Raw genomic sequence first — 26,354 nt, forward strand, 5'->3', positions numbered from 1 at the left:
CCAAGCCTCTTCAGTTATTTATTGTTAGATGTCTTTTATAGTTTTCTTTTTTCCTTGAATGGATTCTTACACTTTGATGCTAAGTTTATTCCTGGATATACATAAGGCATATTTGGACATATATACATAATCTACAAGGTTGTATATACATACAGTTCCAAGACCTCTGTGGATACCAAGTCTGACAATGCTCAAGTACCGTATATAAAATGACATAGTATTTACATATAACCTGTGCACATCCTCTTCAGTAAGTTAGCTGATCTCTGTTGCTGCTAAGTCGCTTTAGCCGTGTCCGACTCTGCGCGACCCCACAAGACGGCTCCTTTGTCCCTGGGATTCTCCAGGCATTTCCTTCTCCAATGCATGAAAGTGAAAAGTGAAAGTGAAGTCGCTCAGTCGTGTCTGACTCTTCGCGACCCCGTGGACTGTAGCCTACCAGGCTTCTCTGTCCATGGGATTTTCCAGGCAAGAGTACTGGAGTGGGTTGCCATTGCCTTCTCCAAAATGATCTCTAGACTACTTAAATACCTAATACAATGTAAAAGCTATATAAATAGTTACAAACACAATGTAAATATTATGTAAATAGTTCTCAGTGCATAGCAAACTGAAGTTTTGCTTTTTGAAAGCCTCCAGCAATTCTTTTCAACCCTCAATTTGTTGAATACACAGATACAGTGAATTTTTCTTCCTACTAGATATTGCCACTCATAAGGAGGTTCCCATTTATTTAGGTACATCTCACGAGCTATTGAGTTCTTTTTAAAATATAGAGCTTATTTTTTAGAGCAGTTTCAGGCTCACAGCAATATTGAGCAGAAAGTCAAGAAGAAGATCTTAAATTCTCCCTGCTCTAACACATGCACAGCCACCCCTATTGTCAATATCCCACCCCAGTGTGCTGTATTTGTTACAAATGAACCTACAATGACACAGTATGATCAGCCAAAATCCATAGTTTACATTAGAGATTATTCTTGGTGTTGTCTATTTTATGGGTTTGGATCAATTTATAGTGATGTGTATCCACAGTATCACACAGAATTGTATCACTGCCTTCAAAACACTCTGTACTTTTTCTGTTCTTTCTTTCCTCACCCCTCCCCCACAACAACCGTGACAATCTCTGATCTTTTTATTGCTTTGATAGTTTTTACTTTTCCAGAATATCATGTAGTTGTAATCATATAGCATTCAGACTTTTCAGGTTGGCTTCCTTCTCTTTGTAATATACATTTGTTTCCTCCATGTCTCTTCAAGCCTTGATAGCTCATAATTTTTAGTGCTGAATAATATTCTGTCTCCTGAATATACCACAGTTTATTCATTCTTTACCTACTGAAGAACCTCTTCGTTGCCTCCAAATTTTGACAATTATAAATAGCGCTTCTGCAAACATCCTTGTGAGTTTCCTTGCTGTCTCAGTGGTGTTAGTAAAGAATTCACTTGCCAATGCAGGAGACAAGGGTTCGATTCCCGAGTTGGGAAGATCCCCTGGAGAAGGAAATGGCAGCCCACTCCAGTATTCTTGCCTGGAAAATCCCATGGACAGAGGAGCCTGGCAGGCTGCAGTCCATGGGGTCACAAAAGAGTCGGACATGACTTAGCAACTAAACAACTTCCCCACCTAGGCTTTTGTGTGAACACAGCTTTTCAACTCCTTTGGATAAATACCAAAGTGTGGGATTGCTGGATTATATGGTGAGAATATGCTTAGTTTTATTTAAAAAAAAAAAAAATTGTCAGACTTTCAAACTGGCTGTATCATTCTTCACTCCAGCAATGAATGAGAGTTCCTGTTCTTACACATTCAGCCCTTGGTGTTGTCAATGTTGCAAGTTTGGGCCATTCTAATAGGTGTGTAGTGCTCTCTTGTTTTAATTTGCATTTCCTTGTTGGTATAAGATATGGTTGTTTGCTATCTGCAATTCATTTTTGGTGGGGTGTTTGTTAAAGCCTTTAGCCCATTTCTAAAATCAGATTGTTTGTTTTCTTATTGTTGAATTTTAAGAGTCATTAGTATATTTTGGATAACAATCATTAACATATATGTCTTTCTAAGTTCTATTTTTTTAGTTATAATACTATTTATTTTTTGTTGGCTATTTTCGTTGGTTATTTTGGGATTTCTAGGTAGACAATTATGTAATCTCCTGACGATAGGCATTTTCTCTCTCTAAAAAAGCTATTTCTCTCACATGTCTGATTGCATTGGCTATAATTTCTAGAATAATGTTAAAGAGGAGTGGTGATAATGAGCATCCTTTCCTGTCTTATCTTAAACAGATCTTTCTGGAGCATTTCAGCTTTAAATATGATTCTAGTTGCTTCTTTGAGATTTATATTAAGTGAAGTAATAAGTAAAGAAAGTAGCCTTTAATAAAGAAAGAAAGAAAGTAAATAAAGGAAGTAGCCTTTCTCCCTTACAGTAAAAATATCATTCCCTATTTAAGACCTCCAAGTTGAAGTCCCACTATGTGCAGACATTATACTGTAAAGCAAAGAACAGAGTTGCAGAGAAATGAAGTTACTGGCCTATTTCAAACCTGAGCTAATACTCTCATTTCCTGGCAAAATGAGGTCTGCACTTTTCTTTTCCTCTCTAAATTGAAGTTAACTTTGCTGCAATCCTGCCTTCCTTAAAGCTGTCTTCTCTTAATTTTACCTTTACTCAGTTTGCAAAATTTAGCATTGCTCTAACGATCCCTGAGCTCCAATACTTTGGCCACCTCATGCGAAGAGTTGACTCACTGGAAAAGACCCTGATACTGGGAGGGATTGGGGGCAGGAGGAGAAGGGGCCGACAGAGGATGAGATGGCTGGATAGCATCATCGACTCGATGGACATGAGTTTGAGTAAACTCCGAGAGTTGGTGATGGACAGAGAGGCCTGGAGTGCTGTGATTCATGGGGTCCACAAGGCGTCGGACATGACTGAGTGACTGAACTGAACTGAATGATCCCTATGGAGAAGGCAATGGCACCCCACTCCAGTACTCTTGCCTGGAAAATCCCATGGACGGAGGAGCCTGGTAGGCTGCCGTCTATGGGGTCGCAAAGAGTGGACACAACTGAGCGACTTCACTTTCACTTTTCACTTTCATGCATTGGAGAAGGAAATGGCAACCCACTCCAGTGTTCTTGCCTGGAGAATCCCAGGGATGGCGGAGCCTGGTGGGCTGCCGTCTATGGGGTCACACAGAGTCGGACATGACTGAAGTGACTTAGCAGTAGCAATGATCCCTAATTATCACATTTCATTGACCAAGATTCTGAATTTACCAAATCATTGCCTATAAAAAGGAAAGAAAAATGGGAAAGAAGAAGAAAACAGGAAAGTACAAGGTGTTCTTGTCTGTGTCTGTTTTGTCTCCCTGCTCTGACCTCCCTGGACACCGGCCCCCACCCCAGGTTCCTGCTCTTCTGGGTGAAATAGAGCAGTTTGTGCTCTTCTGAGAAGGGGCTGCCTTGCTCTGTGGGGTCCAATTGCTGCTGGCATGACAGTGTCTGATTCCTTGAGGCCCAGTACATCAGAATTTGGACGTCACAAAGGGCCACTGCATTTATTTTTCCTTCAGTGAGACTTGACGTTTACTAAACGGGGGTCTTTTCTTCTCTTGCGGTAGTGTAATTTCTTTTTGTAGTGTGTACACTACAAATGCACCTGAGTAGGTTTTCATTTTGATTCTTGAGGACACACACTAGTGATTTTCTTTTCTACCCGATATGCTCTCTGGAGAGGCAATTATTTTGTGAGCAGTATGTATGGATTTTTTAACGTTTAGTGTTTCATTTTGTGCACCAACTGCCTGCAGGGTTTTGGACAGCTATCTCTTCCCGCTGCACTCACAGTGGCATTTGTGGGCTTTCCCATGTCTCACTTCTCTGTGGGCTGTGGGTAGTAAGAGCCAGAGGAGACCCTTGGAGCTGTGTGGTCCAGCATTTCCCAGAACCAGTCCAGGAGATACTAATTTTGAAGGATGATCTTTGCCAAAGGGGTCTAGTGGTCAAACCCACAAATCTGCAATGAACAGAGAGAAATCTTGCCATAAAAAGCAAAGTCCTATTCCACTTATTTTAACCCAGAGTCTTCCGAACATTTTATCCTATAGCCCTTCCCTTACCTAATAACAGTATCAGGTCTGCAAAACACTTTGAAAACACTCTGCCCCCTCCCCACTTCTCACAGAAGAGTCTCACCACTTCCCTGGTGAGTAGTGAACTGCACAACATCTCAAAGCCCCAAGTTGACTACTTGAAGTTATTTATAACTGTGACTCTGTTTAGGTTTATGGTGCCATCTCTCTGAAGATATGACCTCATAGACCTCATAATATCTGTAGAGATGTATCTCTTTCCTTAGTGTGAGTTCAGACCACCTCGGCTTTTGTTGTTTTCATAAACGGTGAATCTTTCCAGTTACTCTTGTATGTTTGAACTCACTTTGCCTGTGGACACCTGTGCTGTGTGCACTTCACTTGACTCCTCAGGCCAGGTGCGGGGCCTGTCAGAGGCCGTTCTGTAAGGCTGTTAGCATCTGGGGGCAGGTTAAGGACTCTGTGGCCACTGTCCTGAGTCACTTACTATGTGGACTGATTCCATTTCCTCCTTCCCAATACCCCAGGCCTCTACCCAGCCGGTCAATCTGCCAAAGTGCTTGGAGCTATTTTTCCAGAAAGGATGAAAAGATTCTGCCCCTGTTTTATCCTCCTTGGTGCAATCTTCCTTTAACCAGTCCCCAGAGACCTAAGCTGGGGGCGGGGGGGGGGGGGGGGGGGGGGGGGGCCGAGGAGTCCAGAGCAAAGTAATTATCGCACACAATGAAGTTACCAGCTGTCTGTGAACTTTTGTGTTGTGTTAAGTGAGTCTTCTCAAGGCACCTTGCTCTGGGCCTCCACAGTCCTAGGTTAAAATGCATATTCCTAGAGGTGTACGGAATGAGCAGTTCCCTTTGGGGTGGGTATTGTGAATCAACTGTGTTTTTAATTAAAAAAAAAATATATATATATACACAAATATGTGTATATATATATATATTTGACTGTGCCAGGTCTTGGCTGTGGCATGTGAGTTCCTAGTTCCCTGACCAGGAATTGAACCCAGGCCCCCTGCACTGGGAGTGTGGAGTCTTGACCACTGAACCACCAGGGAAGTCTTGTGAATCAGCTTTTTAAAGAAACCCATCCAGGTGATTTTTCAATCTGAGAAAGTATGAGATGATTTATTCCCAGAGGTACAAACCATCTTTTTCTTTACCAAGGCTTTGAATTCAAGTGTCAGATAATATCTCTTACCATAATAAATACAATACTAATTATTTTTTTATCTCCTCTCTCTTTTTACTGTTTCTCAAAAAGCATCATTGTCCTCTCACCAACTTCATCCTCCCTTAAATTGTTTAGGACTCTGCTGACCTCATCTTCTGTTCCCAAGAAAGGCACTCCAGCTTTGAAGCAATTGGAGCAAACAAAACAAAGAAGCAATGAATAGCCCTTGAAGTTGTTTAAATAAACCATAATAAAGGGACAATTCCTTTACCGGAGTGTCTCTCCTATCCCTGCAGAGAGCCCAGCAACCACACAGCAGAGAGGCAGCAGGCTCTTCTCCCTGCCTCTGAAAAAGTCTGCCAACCAGAGGTCTAGCCTTGCCTGCCCCTGGCTGTGTTCACAGGGCAGGAAGATGCCCAGGCTCTGTTGTGCTGACGCAACTGGACATCAGGCAGTGCACTCACCAGTTATTCAAAGGGATGTATAAACAACAGAGTAAGTAAGCATAACATTAAGTTCAATGCTGGCTCCCTAAGGGAAAAAGTAGAAAGGATCATTTCATCCATTCATAAGTTAGAAAAACAGAAATATCTCCCCCAAACAAACAGACCTTCTTTATGTTTAAACTTATTGGTAAGATGGCTGGGAGAGGATTTTGGCTCCTGGTATCTTTCTAAAGGGCTTCCCTGGTGGCTCAGTGGTAAAAAAAAAACCCACTGCCAATGCAGACACACAGGTTCGATCCCAGGGTCAGGAAGATCCCCTGGAGAAGGAAATGGCAACCCACTCCAGTATTCTTGCCTGGGAAATCCCATGAACAGAGGAGCCTGGTGGGCTGCAGTCCATGGAGTCACAAAAGAGTTGGACACGACTTAGCAACTAAACAACAGCAACAACAATGTTTCTAAAAGAGTATGAGCATTATCTTATTTACAAACACATAGAAATAAGCATTTGTTGAAGACCTACTCTGTGTCATGTACATCATACTTCTACAACACATATACAATAACTTACACTTTTTAGTAACACATTACAGGATAAGCACTTATTATGGTAAAGCAGTTTATTTGTTTATCTCACTTAATTCTTACAACAACCAAGGGAGAAATGAGTGTAAGAGAATATCCTTTTTTTTTTTTTTTTTACAAAAAAAAAGAAATAAAGTCACAGATGTAGAAAGCAAACTTATGGTTATGGGGAGAAAGTGGGAATGGGAGGACAGAAATAAATTAGGAGACTGGGACTGACATATAAACACTGCTATATACAAAATGGATAACTATTTCATAAAGTATGAAATAATATGAAGTATTATATGAAAAATATGAAGTAAATAAGGATTAACTTCATAGCACAGGGAACTCTACTCAATACTCTGTAATGACCTATATGGGAAAAGAATCTAAAAAAGAGTGGATTTAGGCATATATAGAACTACAACATTGTAAATCAACTATCCAATAAAAAAATATTTTTTAAAAAGAATAATCATCTTAAAATTGAGAAAACTGAAGCTTACAGTGTTTTGAAGTCACAGATTTATAAGCTCTGAATTGGAAATAAGAATCAAGCCTAAGTCAAGTCTTTAATTTTAAAATCCTATTTATTATAAACTATTTTTTATAATTTTCCTAAGTAGGACCTGTTTTGATAACCAAGACATTCTGTGGCCTTCGAAAGGGGAAGCAGGCTCTAGGAAACCGTGTCCTGGAGGTTCCCAACAGAGCTGGGGCTTCTGTCTGCCCATCAGAACATCCCCCGCTCAGACAAGGCCCCCAGAGAAGAGCCCAGTAGCTCACTTCCAGGGAGACAAGGAGGCGTCCCAGCCCTGGTGGCCTCTATCTGCCTGGGTCTTTGAAAGTGAAATTGGATTGACTCTTCTATAAATTTCACCTCTGCTTAATTTTTTCTTTTCATTGGGAAGATCCCCAATAACAATTACTTTCAAATTTAAGAGTCGCCACATGTCGCCGGACAGTGCTAATCCAGAAACCACCTAAGTAGGTTTTCACGAGATCACAGTATACCTCTGGGGAGACAGTGGCTTTGAGGAATTTGCTGTTACTCTGAACAGGCAGAGTGATGATAAACCTTAGCATCTGGGCACGGGTAACCTGCACTGCAGTGAGAAAGGCATGAAGCAGTTGACAGAGTTCTGATTAAGGATCCTTGGTCTGTGCTTATGGAAGGAAGTGCAAATGGAAATAGCTGAGTCTTGATGAACAAAGTTTCTGCCCCCATCCCCTTCCAAAAGACTGCCCCCCCAAAGTCCCTCTTCTTTCTGAGAAACTTTAAACCAAAATAATTGCTTTAATCTTTTTCTTTTAATTCTGAGCTCAGATCAAGTGTAGAAACCTTCATAGTTATAAAAGTCCATAGTAAAAACTTTTCATCATTGCTCAGAACTGATCAGCCTTTCATACACACACACACACACACACACACACACACACTCTCACACTCCATCAATAAGTCCTCAGTTACCCATTGTCTCCTCTACACACAGGCAGGCACACACACACACACACACTCTTTATTGTTTTAAATTATTCTTTTGCTTCTTAGAACTATCGAGATCATGCATTAGGGACACCAAGAGATCTTTTGATGCTCAGATATGGCTGTTTTCATCATCGACAATTGCTTTAATCTTTATGCAAAGAGTCATCTTCTCATCCTAGGGCATATTAGCAATCCCATCACTGTGTCCATTTCTGCCCCGTGGGAACCCACCTCTCTTGGATCTGCCAGGCGCAAAAGGAATGAAGCTGCCCAAGCCCCTGGGTTGCCTTTATCTCTCTGAAGGGGAGGTCTACTTAACTGCTCCCCCCACCCCCGACCCCGACCATCCTAAATCACACTGCCTTTCCAACCTGTGGGGCTGGAAACTTCAAAGGCCTGGGTCACAGCCCTACTTAGCATCTGTGAATGTCCAGCAACCCGGAAACTTGAAAGAGAATGTCATCAGCTCCCTTGAGAAATCGCCATTAATTTTGTAGCTGATGGTCCTGCCTGCTTACGTTCTAGCAAACACTGGAAACAGCACTAATGAGTTTGACAATCTGTAAAGGCTGCAGTGAATGTCGAATTTTGTCCTTGGAGTCAACCTATATATAGTTAAGGAAGGAATCTCGTCCCAAAGTGTGGGGGTGGGGAGCAACTCAGGAAAGACCACCACGGAAAAGAATCAGTGTGAAATCTCTCAGAATCCCAGGTGAAAATGTATTTCTTTTATTGTCTAGGCAACACAGCAGAAAGCTTCAGCAGGTTTAAATATACAGTTTTGGGTGAAAAGTTTAATGGACAAACAGGTTTTCTGCGGATTGGAAAACTTTGTTTTAAGCTCTGTTTCAATGAGGAAGGGGTTTTTCCTTTCACAAGAAGGATACCCCACAAAAAGGATGCCCCATCAGATACCCCACCCACTAAGGAGGCCGAGATGAGAGCTCCATGCCTGCAGAGTGGAAAACTCTGAGCTGCACACACCGCATGGAAGAGACTGGCTTCTCTAGCATGATTGGTGAGGCTCTGCTCTTTGAAGTCTCTGTTGCTGAAAAGCTGACATCTGGGCAACGGCAGGTCAGGATGGAGCACAGTGAGAAAGCCCAGCCTAGATCTTGAGAAGGTCCAGACCAATGCTGCCTGCCCAGCCCTTACTGGGTGCAGGTGAGGAACACTGATGTTTATCTTTCAAGTCTCTTGATGCAAATTCTTGTCTTGGTGTGAAGATGATCCATCAAGGGAGAGAAGGGGTTTTGGCTGCTTTAGGGCAGTCTCAAGAACCTTGTCTCAAGAAGTGTGGCCGGAGGGTGAATGCAGAAAGGAGAAAACAGACATGGGTCCTTCCAGCGCACCTCCCCATCCTGGAGGAGTCAGGGCCCCTGTTGGAGAGGGGAGTGAAACTCACAGAGTATTCACAGAGTTCCCAGAGCTGAACCCAGAGAGTGTTTACACCAGAGTTTAGGATATCCACTCAGGACTTTCTTAACTTCTCATGTTAACCCTCACTTATAGGTGCAGTTTTCCTTTCAGCTTTATTGAGATAATAATTGATGATACAGTACTGTATAAAGAATACAGCATAATGATTTTTTAAATTTTTTATTGAAGTATATTTGATTTACAAAGTTGTGTTAGTTTTTGCTGTACAGCAAAGTGAATCAGTTATACACACACACACACAAACATATATATCTCCTCTCTTTTTAAGATTCTTTTGGTGGTTACACAATACTGAATAGTGTTCCCTGTTCTATGCAGTAGACTCTTATTAATTAACTATTTTATATATAGTCGTGTTGCTGACAAAGCTCCATATGGTCAAAGCTGTAGCTTTCCGGTAGCCATATACAGATATGGGAGTTGGACCAGGAAGAAGGCTGATCACTGAAGAACTGATGCTTTTGAACTGTGATGCTGGAAAAAGACTCTTGAGAATCTCTTGGACTGCAAGGAGATAAAACCAGTCAGTCCCAAAGGAAATCAGTCCTGAATATTCATTGGAAGAACCGATGCTGAAGCTGAAGCTCCAATACTTTGGCCACCTGATGCAAAGAACTGACTCATTGGAAAAGACCCTGATGCTGGGAAAGATTGAAGGCAAAAAGAGAAGGGGGCAACAGAGGATGAGATGGTTGGATGGCATCACTGACTCAATGGACATGAGTTTGAGCAAATTCTGGGAGATAGTGAAGGACAGGGAAGCCTGGTGTGCTGCAGTCCTTACGGTGTCATAGAATGGGACACTACTGAGCGACTGAACAACAACACGGTAGTATATGTATATGTCAATCCCAATCTCCCAATTTATTCTTCCCCCATTTTCCCCTACTGGTAACTGTAGCTTTGTTTTCTACGTTTGAGACTCTGTTTGTAAATGAGTTCATTTATACCATTTTTTAACTTACATACATTATGAAATAATTACCATAATAATTTCAGTGGAAATCCATCCTCTTATATAACATTAAATAAATAGATTAGAAGGCGTTTTTCCTTTGTGATGGGAAATCTCAAGATTTGCTCTCCTAACTTTCCTATGAAATATACAACAGTGTTATTATCTTTATCAAGTTGTATATTACTTTTGTAGTACTTTTGTAGTACTTTTGTTTATCTTATAACTGGAAGTTTGTATTCTGAGACTGCTTTCATCCATTTCACCCTCCCTGCAACCCCTGCCTCTGGCAATCACAAATCTCATCTCTTTTTCTATCAGTTTGTTAGTTTGTTTTGAAAGTATAATTAATTTACAACACTGTGTATGCAACATAAGGGTTTGATAATTCTATACATTTCAAAATGATCACCATGATAAGTCTAGTTTCACGCGTCACCAAATAAAAATATTACATAATTGTCACTACATTCCCCACACTGTACATTTTATACCTGTGACTCACATATTTTGTTACTAAGAGTTTGTACCTCTTAATCTCTTTCATCTATTTCTCTCCTCTCCCAAACTCCCTTCAATCTGGCAACCTCGTCTTTGTTCTCTGTATCTATGATTCTTCCTGTTTGTTCATTTGCTTTATTTTTTTAGATTTCACATATATCACACAGCATTTGTCTTTTTCTGACTTATTTCACTAAGCATAATACCCTCTAGGTCCATCCATGTTGTTGCAAATGGCAAGATTTCATTCTTTTTTATGGCTGAGTAATATTCCATTGTGTGTGTGTGTGTGTGTGTGTGTGTGTGTGTGTGTACCACATCTTCTTTATCTATTCATCTATTCGTGGGCACTTTGGTTGCTTCCATATCCTAGTCATTGTAAATAATGCTGCAATGAACACAGGAGTGCATATATCTTCTCTAATTCATGCTCTTGTTTTCTTCAGATAAATACCCAGGATTGAAATTGCTGTATCATACAGCAGTTTTATCATTAGTTTCTAGAGGAATCTCCTTACTGTTTTCCATAATGGCTGCACCAATTTACATTCCCACCAACAGTGCACCAGGTTCCCTTTTTTCTACACTCGCTGATGCTAAGTCACTTCAGTCGTGTCCGACTCTGTGCGACCCCGTAGACGGCAGCCCACCAGGCTCTCCCGTCCCTGGGATTCTCCAGGCAAGAACACTGGAGTGGGTTGCCATTTCCTTCTCCAGTGCATGAAAGTGAAAAGGGAAAGTGAAGTCGCTCAGTCGTGTCAGACTCTTCTCGACCCCATGGACTGTGGCCTACCAGGCTCCTCTGTCCATGGGATTTTCCAGGCAAGAGCACTGGAGTGGGGTGCCATTGCCTTTTCTACACCTATTTGCTGTCTTTTTAAAGCCATTCAGACAGGTGTGAGGTGACATTTCACTGTAGTTTTGATTTGCATTTCCCTCATGATTATTGATGCTGAGCATATTTTCAGGTACCTGTTGGCCTACAAGTCTTCTTTGGAAAAAAGTCTTTTCAGGCTCTGAATATTCATTTTTTAGTCGAGACTTTTAAGTATACGATTTTATTTTCTAAGAACTTTTTATTTTTCCATTAAGTCCTTTTATAAACAACCCTGTAAAAATATTCCACTTAAACAGTTCCAGTCATGAATTTTTATTATTGTTATTCTAGCAAGGGACTATGATCTTTTATTTAGTATTATAAAATGCAAGAACATACAAATCAGAAAAAGAATGTTTCTGAATTTCATCCTTCTGAGATATCCACCATTAATCACTGATAGATAGACCTCGTTCCAAAAAGTTTTTCTATGCCTATGGAACATTTTCTGTTTGTGAAAACAATCTAGGCAAAGTACATTAGAGCTGACTTTAGGTAAGTAAAACAATACACACGTGTTAATACACACACAGTCGAACTAGTCAGTCTTAAGGGAAATCAATCCTGAAAATTCACTGGAAGGACTGATGTTGAAGCTGAAGCTCCAGTATTTTTGAGCATCTGATTCGAACAGCTGACTCATTGGAAAAGTCCCTGGTGCTGGGAAAGATTGAAGGCAGAAGGAGAAAAGGGCATCAGAGGATGAGATGGCTGGATGGCATCACCAATGCAATGGACATGAACTTGGGCAAACTCTGGGAGATGGTGAGGGACAGGGAGGCCTGGTGTGCTGCAGTCCATGAGGTTGCGAAGCGTCAGACATGACTAGGCGACTGAACAACAATAACACACGCACACGCAGTACTGCAGATGAACCTCACTAGACATTCTAGAGTGCAATCTGTCTTCTGTTAACAACTTCACAGCATCGCGTTGGTAACGGATTCAACTCATTCCCAGCTGATGCACCTTTAGGTTGTTTCTGATTTTTAAAAACAGTAATGCAAGAAGCACCAGTAAATTTATTATAGAAATAAAGATGGCTGTGAAAAGTTGTTGTTGTTCAGTTGCTCAGTTGCATCCTTCTCTTTGTGATCCCATGGACTGCAGCACACCAGGCTTCCCTGCCCTTCACTATCTCCCTGAGTTTGCTCAGACTCATGTCCATTGAGTCAGTGATGCCATCCAACCTTATCCTCTGTCACCCCCTTCTCCTCCTGCTCTCAATCTTTCCAGCATCAGGGTCTTTTCCAATGAGTCGTCTCTTCCCATCAGGTGGCCAAAGTATTGGAGATTTGGCTACAGTCCTTTTAATGACTATTCAGGACTGATCTCCTTTAGGATGGACTGGTTGGATCTCCTTGCAGTCCAAGGGCCTCTCAAGTGTCTTCTCTAACACACAGTTCAAAAGCATCAATCCTCTGGGACTCAACCTTCTTTATGGTTAACTCTCACATCCATACATGACTACTGGAAAAACCATAGCTTTGACTATGCAGACCTTTGTTGGCAAACTGATGTCTCTGATTCTTAATCCACTGTCTAGACTTGTCATAGCTTTTCTTTTAAAGAGCAAGTGTCTTTTAATTTCATGGCTGCAGTCACCATCTGCAGTGATTTTGGAGCCCAAGAAAATAAAGTCTGTCACTGTTTCCATTTTTTCCTCATCTTCTTGCCATGAAGTGATGGGATGGGATGCCATGATCTTGGTTTTCTTTATGTTGTGTTTTTAATTTCTTAGTTTGTTTTAAAAATTGGCATGAAAAGTTAAGAAGGTAAAATATATATAATAGAAGTTTAAAAAATGAAGGGCAGAATTAGAGAATGTACAAAATATAGCCACCAAATTTTCTAGAAGTAACAATGAAAGACACTGGGGGAGAGGCAATATTCAAAATAAGGCTGAGATTTATTTATTTATTTATATTTTTTTATTTTATTTATTTTTTTTTATTTATTTATTTTTAAATTTTCCATTTATTTTTATTAGTTGGAGGCTAATTACTTTACATCATTACAGTAGTTTTTGTTATACATTGAAATGAACTAATAAAAAACCACATTCCAATCCAAACGTTTGGACTGGGCCCAATGTGCCACATTATTAACAAGCTTATTCGAACTAGTAATGTTGAAAATTCTCCTTCATGAATGACCATTTTGAACAGCTATGAAGTAGAATAGTAAGGAAAGAATTCATACTTAACTTTGAACTTTAAGTGTTCTACAGATTTTATAGGTCTCATAGGATACAAACCTTGGTGGCAAGAATCATTTTATCTATTTAGCATCTACTATATATCTTTCTGACAGTTTTTCAGAGTCTTGAATGTGCAACAGAAATAATTTAAAATCAATTATGCTGCTGTTGCTTCTTTTGGAAAGTATTTTAACAAACATTCTTTAAATGGCAGAGCTGAAACTTTACATCAGTTTATGGACTCTAGACTTTAATAAAACACAGACAAATATACAGAGACAACTGTACGGAAAGTTTACCGACATTTCTGTATTCCTAAATAATACTAAAAGCAAGAAAAGTGTTAGTCACTCAGTCGTGTCCAATTCTTTGCAACCCCAAGGACTGTAGCCTGCCAGGCTTCTCTGTTCATGGGATTCTCCAGGCAAGAATACTGGAATGGGTAGCAATTTCCCTTCTCCAGGGGATCTTAATAAAGAAGAACAAGAAAAAAAAATCGATATAATCTTGTTAACATGTTTGTGAATATAAAGATATATTACAGTGGGACTATATACTCAGTAATAGAGAAAAATTGTCATGTCAATGAAATCAGGAACATTAACTAAAAATGTACACAAATATAAAAAAAAAATAAGGCTGAGAAATTAGTGTAAGTCAAGAATACTCAGACCAAGTTATCATAATGATTCTCAAACAGAGTAACAGAAAATATGTCAAACATAGACATGTTTGTGGTTGGTATCTTTTAAAAGGGATTCTGGAGGGCTCTCTCACCCCTTTTGCTATGTGACACATGCAAAAAGACAGATTTCTAGACACCAAAGCTGCAGGTACCCTGACCTTGAAATACCCAGTCTCCAGGGCTGTGAGAAATCAACTTCTGATTGCTTATAAACTGTCCAGTTGATGGTACTTTTTTTAATAGCGGCTTGAGTGACTAAAGTCAAACATTTCTTAGTACAATTTAGAATATCAATGACATTTCCATTTTTTTTTTTGCAATTAAAAATAATGATGCAATGAGATTTCTCCAACCAGTACCTTTGCATATTTATGCCATTATTTCTGTAGGATAAATTCTGAGGAGCAGGATTGCTAGGTCAAAAAATATGGGTATCTTTCAATTCTGATTTTTAAACATTTTTTGTTTCCTTGTCACCTTCCAATGTGCCATTTACCCAATGTAAACACCCAACTCCTTGATAGGTTTTACTTCTCACCCTTCATGTGTGCGTGCTAAGTCTCATCAGTCATGTCTGACTCTTTGTGACCCCATGCACTGTAGCCCACCAGGCTCCTCTGTCCATGGGATTCTCCAGGCAAGAATACTGGAGTGGGTTGCTGTTTCCTCCTCCAGGGGATCTTCCCGACCCAGGGATCAAACCTGCATCTCTTATGTCTCCTGCATTGGCAGGTGGGTTCTTTACCACTAGCGCCACCTGGAAAGTCCTCTCACCCCTGTGCCCACCCTAAAGATTAGCATTCTTTTTAGTCCTTATCAACTATGTGGGGGAAATCACGGATCACAGTGATTGTTTCCTGAGGGGCAGTAATGTTTCTGAATTTTCATTTTCTCCACAATTTCCTTAAATATCCAGATTTTCTACCTTGATTGTCAATAATCTTATAATTTATTATTATACTAAAGGTGAAGTGCTAAATTAGCTTTCGTGGTTGAGAGAAATCACCTATGATTAGAGACTAGACAAGGTTTAGGAAAATTGCAGTTGTAGGAAAATGCCTGGCTCCTGATGAATGGGTAGAATCTGTGCCTGAGTAGGAAAGCTGGAGAGAACTGTTGAGACTCAGGAAAGGAGGTGGAGTGTTGGTAGACAATAGGGAGCAAGCATTTTCACCCAAGGAAGACTGCGGTGGGGTGCGTTTTAGGAAGAAGACTCTAGCCACGGTCTTTAGGAGAAACAGGGCCTAGAGAAGGACCAGCCCACACAGTTTCCCAAGTCCAGGTAGGAGGTAATGAAGGTGTAAATTCAAGTACTGGGAGGTGCTGGAGAGGGAGACCGTGGCAGCTCACGCTGGACTGAAGTGTCAGTCCTTCCCGGGTCAGCCTCTCTCCCAAAGCAGCAAGGGAAGCTTTCATTGCCATTCACAGGAGCAGCTGCAGGTGAAACGGAGCAGGGGCCTCTGATCCTTCCCCCAGCGTGTCCTCCACCTGCCTTTGTCTGTAGAAAAACTTCAGCCAAAGAATAACTTTAATCAGAGAAATGAGAAAATACAGAAGCAAAGGAAAACTGTCAAACAGCACAAGACAATCACAGTTTAGTTGTTAAGCAAAGTCAAGGACATTTACTTCTTGCTCGACGTCCCTGGCGGCTCAGACTGTAAAGCATCTGCCTACAATGTGGGAGACCCGGTTTGGGAAGATCCTCTGGAGAAGGAAATGGCAACCCACTCCAGTCCTCTTGCCTGGAAAATCCCATGGACGGAGGAAGCCTGGTAGGCTACAGACCATGGGGTTGCAAAGAGTCGGACAAGACAGAGCAACCTCACTTGTTCCCTTCAAGGGTTATAGATAATATTCTGAGTCATTTCCTTTGAGCTGTTCTGATACTAAAACCTCCACCAGGTGGAAGACATTAATGACATGATGACCAGACTGTAGCCATGACATGCTGTTGTTTGCTGTTGTTTTAGTCGCTAAGCCATGTCCGACTCTTTTGCAACCCCATGGACTATAGGTTTCCAGCTTCTTTGGTCCGTGGGATTTACCAGGCAAGAATACTGGAGTGGTTGCCATTTCCTTCTCCAGGGGATCTTCCCAACCAGAGATTGAACCTGTGTCTCCTGCATTGGCAGGCAGATTCTTTACCACTGAGCCACCAGGGAACCCCGCAGCCTGTGGCCACAGTTCCAAGAATTGGTCTCAAAGAAATGGGAACAGAGAATGGGAACTGAAGAATAAGTGTACTTAAAACAATCAAGATGATCCTGATCAGACCACTGCAAGACCAATTTCGAGGTGATAGTCATAGCTGACTTTGCTGCTCTGTATGTAGCTCCCTCCGTCCACTCTATACACCCCTAAAATTCCCCTTGAAAAATTCTTGCCCCTGATTGTCAGGGGGACTTGGCCTTTGGATACCAGTCCACCCCCCATCCTGGTTGCTGATCTCCAAAATAAAGCCAACTTTCCTTTCCACCAGCCTTGCCTCTCCATTATTGGCTTCAGAACAGTGAGCAGCCAGATCCCACTTCCAGTAACACAGGGACATAAGCAGGTTTTTCTAGCTCAGCTATTTGAGAAAAATAAATCTGAGTTTAGAGGCCTGGAAGCATTTTTCAATTTCTCACTCCCAAGAGGTCATGCTCAGGCTAGCAAAAAGAGGGTAATTTCAACCACAATGAATGTCTTTTCCCTTGAGAACATTGCATTTCTCCAAAATATCAAAAAAATGCATGTGTTTGACCAGCTTCATTTTTAGATCAATATTTTTCAAGACAGAAAAGAAATTTCAATTCATGGGAAAACAATACAGAAGTCATGGAAACTCTCGCCACTGACCCCTCTTTCAATCACCAGAACAGAATGTCCAGGAGAAGGCACGGTTCGTATTTCTCCTTCATTTTTTGTTTTAAATGCAGTTCCACCATTCCCCTGTTCATCTTCCAAAGAGCCATAGAAAATAGCCCCATGAAATGCACTGTCAGGGATTAAGTAACTGGCTTATGGGAATTGAATCTTAAAGGTAAGTCTTTGGCAAAAATAATAGTAATAAAAATAATTCCCCAAGCAGTCCCTTATAACCACAGAGTGTGCTTCCCCGGTGGCACTAGTCATAAAGAACCCGCCTACTAATGCAGGAGACATAAGAGATTGGATTTAATCTCTGGGTTGGGAAGATCCCCTGGAAGAGGGCATGGCAACCCACTCCAGTATTCTTGCCTGAAGGAACCCCTGGACATAGGAGCCTGGTGGGCAGCAGTCTGTATGATCCAAAGAGTCAGACACAACTGAAGCAACTTAGCTCACACACACACAACCACAAAGCTTTGTTTCTTGCATAAGTGACACTTTGGCAGAAGGTTGGCTCTGGCTCTGTCCTCCCTTGTCCAGAAACACATCCGAGGGGCAGCTGATCTGGGGGCCAAGGTCTTCTTCTCATGGTGAAGGGAAACAGCCAGAAAGCTTAAACAAAACAAAAGAAAAGCAAGCAACAGCAACAACTCTGACAATGGATCTTAAAATACCACCTGGTCAGCAGGGGACAGACAGGCTAGGTCACTTTTGCTTGCGTTTCATTGGCCAAAGCAAGTCCCACCCCCAAACTCAGCCAGTAGGATAGGAAGTAGACTCCACCCAGCAAAGGCACCACAGTCACAGGCCAGCTGGGCCACCATGTGAGCTCCTAAGGGAGGGGAAACAGGGCGGGCTGTGCCAGGGCCAGTGGTTGAGGGGCTGGCATTAGACACCACCGTGTGGGCCCTAATGCTTTGACTCTCCCTGCTACTCTGCATTTCCTCTCAATACGCTTCTTGGGCTCATTGACTGGCGCTCTGCTCCCAGACCCGTGCCTTAGATTCTTAGCCTTTGGTGAGGATTCCGCTCCATGTTGTAAAGGGACAATTTGTATGTGTACATGCTCACTCACTCGGTTGTGTCTGATTCTGTGACCCCATGGACTGTAGCCCACCAGGTTCTTCTGTCCATGGAATTCTCCAGGCAAGAATACTGGAGTGGGTAGCCATTCCCTACTCCAGGGGATCTTCCCAACCCAGGGGTCAACCCACGTCTCTTGCATCTCTTGCATTGGCAGGTGGATTCTTTACCACTGCACCATCTGGGAAGCCCAAAGGACCACTTTGGACCACCAAATTCCCACCCAAACCTTGACCTCTGGACTGTGACCCAGTGGAGTGAGAGGTGACTCAAGTCCAGTTCAAGCCCAACTTGCTTTCATGATACATGAGCTTGAGTTGTTGACTTTCATCTTTCCTGGGGACCTACACCAGTCTAGTCTCTCCTACCAAGGTCCTCACTCTTCCCAGCTTCTTCTAATTCTCCATCGCCCCACTGTGAGGGTCCAACAAACTATGCTGCCAAACAGCAAAGACAGGAAAGAAAAGAGGGCAAGTCTCTGCCACTAAGGGTGTCTGCATCCCCAGAGTCTTACATAAAGGGATGTGTGCTGGAGAAGAAATCACCCTCCTCATCCCTGGAGGACTGGCAGGGGTGAGAGATCATTTCCAATCCTGCTCCATCTTGCATAGTGCTTTTTCCAGGTCAAATTAGCAAGAGTCAGTTTTATGAGATGCAACAGGGAGGTCTGTGCAAACAAATTTTCTAAGTGATGATAACCAGCCTAGTTTGCAGAAGAACAAACAGTGCTTTGCAATTGATAAAATCAGTCAAGCTTCCAGAAGGTTTGATGTCGGTGAGTAGAAGTCTGGGCTGGCTATCAAGGGACCTGGTCATTTAACTCTTTGACCCAACACCGGAGTTGAAACAAAACAAACCAAACCAGGATTACTTAAGACAAGCAAGGCAACTTAGACAAGTCAGAAGCTAAGAGCAGGAAGAGGAAAAACAGCCACCACTATTATTATTTTAACCATTTTCTCCAGGTTTTTTTATATGCATATAAACTCTCAATGCCAGTCTCCATAAACTTTGGTATCCAAGTTTTAAAAATTAGCATTAATAAATGTTGTTTATTCTTCACAGTTGTTTCTCTTGATGGCTGAATAATTTTCTGTTACTGAGTGGGTGCTTTGCATTTTCTGTAGTTTCCTTTAAATTTCAATTAATAATCAATATATTCAATTATCTGCTCTTGCATGCGTGCTCAGTCATGTCTGACTCTTCGTGACCCCATAGACTGTAACCCACCAGGCCCCTCTGTTCACAGGATTATCCCAGCAAAAATACTGGAGTGGGTTGCTGGTTCCTTCTCCAGGGAATGTTCCTGACCCAGGGATTGAACCTGCGTTTCCTGTGGCTCCTGCATTAGCAGGCGGATTTCTTTACCACTGAGCCACCTTAGCCAACCTGCTTAATGCCGAGCTGAGGGGTGATTTTTATTTTGTATGCATTGGCAATTATAAAGAACATTTCTGTGAAAATATTTATACATTCGTATTTGTGCACTGTTAAAAGATAAATTGAGAGTTTGAGTAAAAATTGATTTGCATGGGGCAGCCTCAAACCAGAAGTGCTTGGAAGCATTCCACTACCAGGAGCTGGAAAAAAAGTTCTATAGAGAAAAGGCAGAAGCAAAGTGAGACGATGGTTGATTGGCTCTGGCTTATAGACTAGCTGGCTGTTGTGATTGGTCATCCTCAGTGTTTAGATTTTGGAACCTTGGAGCATTTACAGGTTCAGATTCTGTTTGCATACATCGCAGCCTTGGCATCAGAACTACATCATTCTGATGGCTTCCTTGTTTAATTAACAGCATCACTATGAGCTGGTGACTGTCTGATCTTTCAGGCACAGAAGCTGGACTTCCACGAGTAAGGACAGAAAGGGGTACTGAATATTTACAAGAAACCTAAGAAAAGTGACGCCCATTTTCTCATATGTTTTGGCAACTGTAGGAAAGTTCACATCAAGAGCTCATGATACAGCCTGCAATGTGGGAGTTATAAGAATAAAACTTGGATGAAAGTGTCTTCCTATCCTTCTGTGCATGGAGTGCTAAGCCACTTGTCATGTCCGTTTTGTGACCTTATGGACTGTGGCCTCCAGGCTCCTCTGTCCATGGGATTCTTCAGCCAAGAATACTGGAGTGGGTTGCCATGCCCTGCCCCAAGGGATCTTCGCTACCGGCGACTGATCTCTTTAGTCTCCTGCATTAGCAGGCATATTCTTTTACCACCAGCGCTACCTGGGAAGCCCTCCTATCCTTTGTACACAAACTTAATGGTAGGATAGGCAGATCCTCCCTCAAAGGACTCTTGAAGGAAATTCTCCCTGGGGTATCATCAGTATTGTCCTGGTCCGAAGCACATGTTATGTTTTATTTAATGAGTACCGTGGATCCTGCAAACTCATACAGCTTACGTTTTTGTCTTCACACATTTGAGGCTCACCTCTGGCAAGTATTTAGGATCCTTCATTACACAATTCTCTGCTAATCTCACCTTCACTTTCATTTCCAGTATGCTGTTGCTATTTAAGGTGATGTTTAAAGAGTTCCTAAAGATGTGCACTCTGGGAGTTGGTGATGGACAGGGAGGCCTGACATGCTGCGATTCATGGGGTCGCAAAGAGTCGGACACGATTGAGCAACTGAACTGAACTGAAAGATGAGCAAAAAAAAAAATAAAAGTACCCTATACAAAATAGCATCTTTTAAAAACCAAAAAGAAATGTATCTGAGTTTACAAATGTTTGACAGAGTAGGATTATATATAACATCTTCCAAGCTAGTTTTTGTAAGATATATTTTTCTTTTCAACATTCAATGTTTTCAACGAACGTGCATGACTCTTATAAAGCAAATGAGAAAATCCATCAGCTTTGGAAATCACAAAAGATTTGCAAGTGAAGATCCCTCCACACCATTTAATGACGTCAGGAAATTGGAAACAGAAGCCTGAGAGCTCCAAGAGCTACTAATGTGCCGATTCCTGTCACGCACTAGACTTGAACTCTTTTGTCCACAAAACATTAGCACTCCTTGATGTTGTTAATGCAGCCACATTAAACATTTATATAGCATCTATATTCCCAGGGATGGTTTGTTTTCGCTTTTCACTTGAGGAGCTGATGTAGCCCAAGTCCTACATGTGATGCTTAGGCAAAAAAACACGCCTGCTTCGGTGGGAGAGGGCAGGTGCCAAGAGTTGATGAAACTTCGGGTAGAAAGTTTGCGCATTTAGGTTTGTTTTTTTTTTTGGTTCCTTTTCCATCCCCTGTGACTTTGTAGGGCATTTCCTAGGTACTGGGCTCTTCTCATTTTGATGGCTGCTAACAGCACCGTGAAACTGCGATTTCCCTAGGCTTACTTAAAAAGATATTCGGATGTTGTGATGGCAGTGTTTCCAATTAGCGCAACACTTTTCACTCAATATTGTCAGTACTTTTCGAGTGGAATGGTTAATTCATGGAAAATGAATTCAAAAGATTTCAGAAACCACTTCCTCACAAACAGTTGTGCATTGAAACACCATCCAATTCTGAAGTTCTAAGTCCACCTTTCATGGAAAAAAGCTCCAGGAAACTTAAGAGCCCCTCTTGAGCCTCCCTTTTAGAACTGCCAGATAAAATAGAAGATGCTCAGTTAAATGTGAATTTCAGATAAACACAATTTATTTAGTATAAGTATATCCAAAATATTGCACACAAACTTCTCCACCAGACGAAGCAATCCTTCACCTCCAGTTAGAACAGTCTCCGGAAACGAAGTTTGGTCAGCGTCTTGTCACCGAAGTGGTTGGTATAGATGAGAGGAGATTTGGCAGTCTGGACAAAGAGCCGGTTAGATGCTTCTTCTGAAAAGACAGGATGCTGTTCACTCTTGAGGCTGTCTGGGACCCACAGAGAGATGGCAATCCTGTATCCCACAGCTCATCTTTCTCCACTGGAGAAGACTGGTGGCTGAACTGCAAGAGGACCAGGGAGAAAGGGGGAGAGAGAGGAAAAGAGCTGAGACCCTAAATCTGGCTGCTAGTCACCTAACTAAACCCACAAACTGCTTCGTGTGATGAGATGTCTTACCTAACTGGAATGGCTATTTCTCAGTGCTTCTGAATGATGGAACAGAAGCAGCTCATGCAAACTCACAGGCACTTGGGCAGTAGAGATGATGAAGAGGGAACCCCCTGGGAACTGCAGGAGTGGTGGAAATCTGGAAGGTCTTATGACATCTGGGGGGACACGTTTAGAGCAGAAGGAGCTTTGATTCTAGTATTGGCAACTGAGTTGCCTCAGTTCAAATCCTGTGTCTACCACCTACCAGCTGTGTGATCTTAGATAAATAACTTAACCTCTCTGATCCTCAGATTCCACATCTTTAAAAAGAGAATGTTAACAACTGCATCTGGAGGCTGGTCAATGAAAATAGTCAATAAACAATCTAGAGTAAGAATTTGTTGTTCAGTTGCTAAGTCATGTCTGACTCTTTGCGACCCCATGAACTGCAGCATGCCAGGCTTCCCTGTCCTTCACCATCTCCCAGAGCTTGCTCAAACTCATGTCCATTGAGTCAGTGATACCATCCAACCATCTCATCCTCTGTCATCCCCTTCTCCTCCTGCCCTCAATCTTTCCCAACATCAGGGTCTTTTCTAATGAGTCAGCTCTTCGCATCAGGTGGCCAAAGTATTGGAGCTTCAGCTTCAGCATCAGTCCTTCCAATGAATATTCAGGGTTGATTTCCTTTAGGATTGACTGGTTTGATCTCCTTGCTGTCCAAGGGACTCTCAAGAGTCTTCTCCAACACCACAGTTTGAAAACATCAATTCTTTGGCACTCAACCTTCTTTATGGTCCAACTCTCACATCCATACATGACTACTGGAAAGACCATAGCTTTGACTGTCCAGAAAAGTTTTATTTGAGCTAAACTGAGGATTACAACCCAGAAGACAGTCTCTCAGGTCACTCAGGCACTGCTCCAGAGAAGTGTGGTTTTCAGCACAGCTGTTTTTCTTGTCAGAACAAAGAACATTAAACCAAGTCAGGGATGCATTCCTTCAGGATTTTACTGAGTCAGTAAGGCTTTGGCCCTGGGAAGGGAGTCTTATGGACAGAGGACCAGCATTCAGGTCCCAGGGAGGCATTCAGTGTTTATTTTTAACATGGACATTCTTTACTTCTGGGGCTTCCCAGGTGGTACTAGTGGTAAAGAACCTGCCTGCCAATGCAGGAGACACAAGAGACATCGGAGTTTGATCCCTGGGTCAAGAAGATCTCCTGGAGGAGGAAATGGCAACCACTCCAGTGTTCTTGCCTGGAAAATTCCATGGACAGAGGAGTCTGGCGGGCTACAGTCCATGGGTCCACAAAGAGTTGGACATGATTGAGTGATCGAGCACACATTCTTTACTTCTGGTCAATGCGCCCTTTTCTTTAATAAAGTAGATGCGCAATGTATGTTTGAGAAGCCACAGACAGGCTGCTGTAGTTAGCATAAAATTTAACTCATGGATAAACCAGAATGGCTTCCCACAGTCAATGTGTGAATGTGTCTTTTATCAGGCTCTTTGAGAGTTGAAGAAGACACAGAGATGATGCACTCAGTGTAAGCAGGTGTTCCCAAAAGTGTGTTCTCCTTTTCTCTTATTTCCATTATTTCTAGGAGATAAGTATGCTAGAAGAAAAGGTTCACAGAATTGAAGAACAAATGACACCCTTATCCTGCAGTGAGCCACCGTTTCTGGCTTCTTCATGACATTCAGGTCACACACAGGAGAGAAGAGAGGGCCAGATGACATCATGGGGGCAGGTTTGGATACACAGGCAACTGAGGCCATTCTCTGCACAGTAAAACTCCCTTTATATACACAGACATGCCCAATTCAATCATCTTACAGACAAGGTTTTAAAAAAGCAGTAATTCAGTTGCTCGAAATTATTCATAACAAGTCTTTTCTACATTTCTGGCATAATTGAATAATTCAACTACTTAATAAAGATCTAGTGTTTTTTACTTCCTCAGGACTGTAGTGAGGAAAAGGTCCCTTCTATTCTTTAGGCTTCCCCAGTGGCTCAGAGGGTAAAGCGTCTGCCTGCAATGCGGGAGACCCAGGTTCGATCCCTGGGTTGGGAAGATCCCCTGGAGAAGGGAATGGCAACCCACTCCAGTACTCTTGCCTGGAGAATCCCATGGACAGAGGAGCCTGGTGGGTTATAGTCCACGTGGCTGTAAAGAGTCAGACATGACTGAGCAACTTCACTTCACTTCTATCCTCTGAGGTTCTGTGGTTAATCAAAGAATTAAAATTGATGTAAGACAGATGAACAGGAGAAAATAAATGACTTTAAATATGTGTCTAAAATATGAGACATAAAATATGAGATTCGGGGTGATTCTCAGATGACTGAGGCTTATATAGCTTCCCAAGCTGAGGAAAGAGACAGAGAAGGCAGCATTGGGACTTGGGGTCGGGGGGAAGGAGACCCAATTAGGAGGCAGGTGAGGAGAGGACATGGATGTAAATACTGATCAGGTGCTGATAACAGGCTCACGTGGACATGTTCTCTCTGCAAGTAGATCTCTTCCAGGTATGCTTGCTAGTGGAAATTTCCTTCTAAATGTCCATTTCCTCTCCCCTCTCTCCCCTCTCTCTCACCTCTTAGGGGAAGGTGAAGAGTTTTTCCTGTGTCTGCTTGTTCTCCCATTGCCTTTAACTTGAAATAATCCATAATCCGAAGAGGCATACTTGGGAGTGGCAAGTTTGGAACCCTTCAAATCCTTCAAAGTAAAGCAATACAAGGTGTATAACTTTAACCAAACTTTACCCAGAAATAGCAGCAGGCTCGAAATAAAGACTTCCTCACAAATGGGAAGGAAATCCAAAAAAGAAGGGATATATGTATACATATAGCTGATTCACTTTGCTATACAACAGAAACTAATGCAACATTGTAAAGCAACAGCTGTCATTCAGTGGCTCAGCCGGGTCTGACTGTTCGCGACCCCATGGACCGCAGCGCTCCAGGCTTTCCTGTCCATCACCATCTCCTGGAGCTTGCCCAAACTCGTGTCCACCGAGTCAATGATACCATCCAACCATCTCATCTTCTGCCATCCCCTTCTCCTCCTGCCTTCAATCTTTTTCAGCGTTGGGGTGTTTTCAACCAGACTCCAATAAAAAGAAGAAAGAAAAAAAAAAAAAAGACTTCCTCAGGATGGTCTGTTACATTCACAGCCTCTTCAGACCCGACAGGGAGACCCGAGAACAGCGTTTCAGTCTATACTGTGAGTGTCAGGACATCAAGAGAGGCTGGAAGAAAATGCCATTCAAACTGCTTTAATCTGAATGCCAAAAAGCCAGAACACCTCTGACCTCTCACTCTGGTGATGTGCTGCTTTGAGAACAGGCCTGACAGTGAAGACCAGAGAGCCTGTCCATCTCAGCACCAATGGGTGCTGTCCACTGGGAGCTGTCTGCATCGCCAGATGCCGGGAGATGGGGAGAGCTTGGTGGGGGGCCGGATGTGTGTACCCAGCAAACCCTCCCTCTCCGGAGACCAGGGCGTGGTAGTGGGCACAGTGGACAGGGCAGCTTGGACCCCTTCTCCCCCTCCCCAGAGAACTAGTAACCTGTAGGAGCATGTTGTCATCCCCTAAAGGGAAAAAGAGGGCTTCCCTGGTGGCCCAGTGGTTAAGAATCCACCTTGGAACGCAGGGGGACTTCGGTTCGATTCCTAGTCCGGGAAGATCCCATGGGCTGCAAAGCAAATAAGCCAGTGCCCCGTGACTACTGATCCTGTGCTCTGGAGCCCTGGAGCCAAAACTACAGAGTCCACATGCCACAACTCCTAAAGTTGGCGCTCCACAAACACCAAGCCAGCACTTTGGAGCCCAGGGGTCACAACTACGGAGCCCACGCGCCCCAGAGCCCGTGCTCTGTAACAAGAAAAGCCAATGCAACGAGAAGCCCTCAGGCCACAAGAAGCTGCTTTCTGCAGCTGGAGAGA

The 26,354-nt window shown here is 42.5% G+C and overlaps 2 non-coding genes across 2 annotated transcripts; both read right to left on the bottom strand.

Annotated features, from left to right (window-relative positions):
* Window positions 1–7,604: 7,604 nt before the first annotated feature.
* Window positions 7,605–7,674, bottom strand: LOC139033828 (small nucleolar RNA U2-30). Its single transcript, XR_011486314.1, has one exon. It is a non-coding gene; the product is annotated as a small nucleolar RNA U2-30 (small nucleolar RNA).
* A 158-nt stretch (window positions 7,675–7,832) lies between these two features.
* LOC139033829 (small nucleolar RNA U2-19) lies at window positions 7,833–7,912 on the bottom strand. The gene has a single exon (XR_011486315.1). It is a non-coding gene; the product is annotated as a small nucleolar RNA U2-19 (small nucleolar RNA).
* Between the last annotated feature and the right edge of the window lie 18,442 nt (window positions 7,913–26,354).

Source organism: Odocoileus virginianus, unplaced genomic scaffold, assembly GCF_023699985.2.
Source record: "Odocoileus virginianus isolate 20LAN1187 ecotype Illinois unplaced genomic scaffold, Ovbor_1.2 Unplaced_Contig_4, whole genome shotgun sequence".
NCBI lineage: Eukaryota > Metazoa > Chordata > Mammalia > Artiodactyla > Cervidae > Odocoileus > Odocoileus virginianus.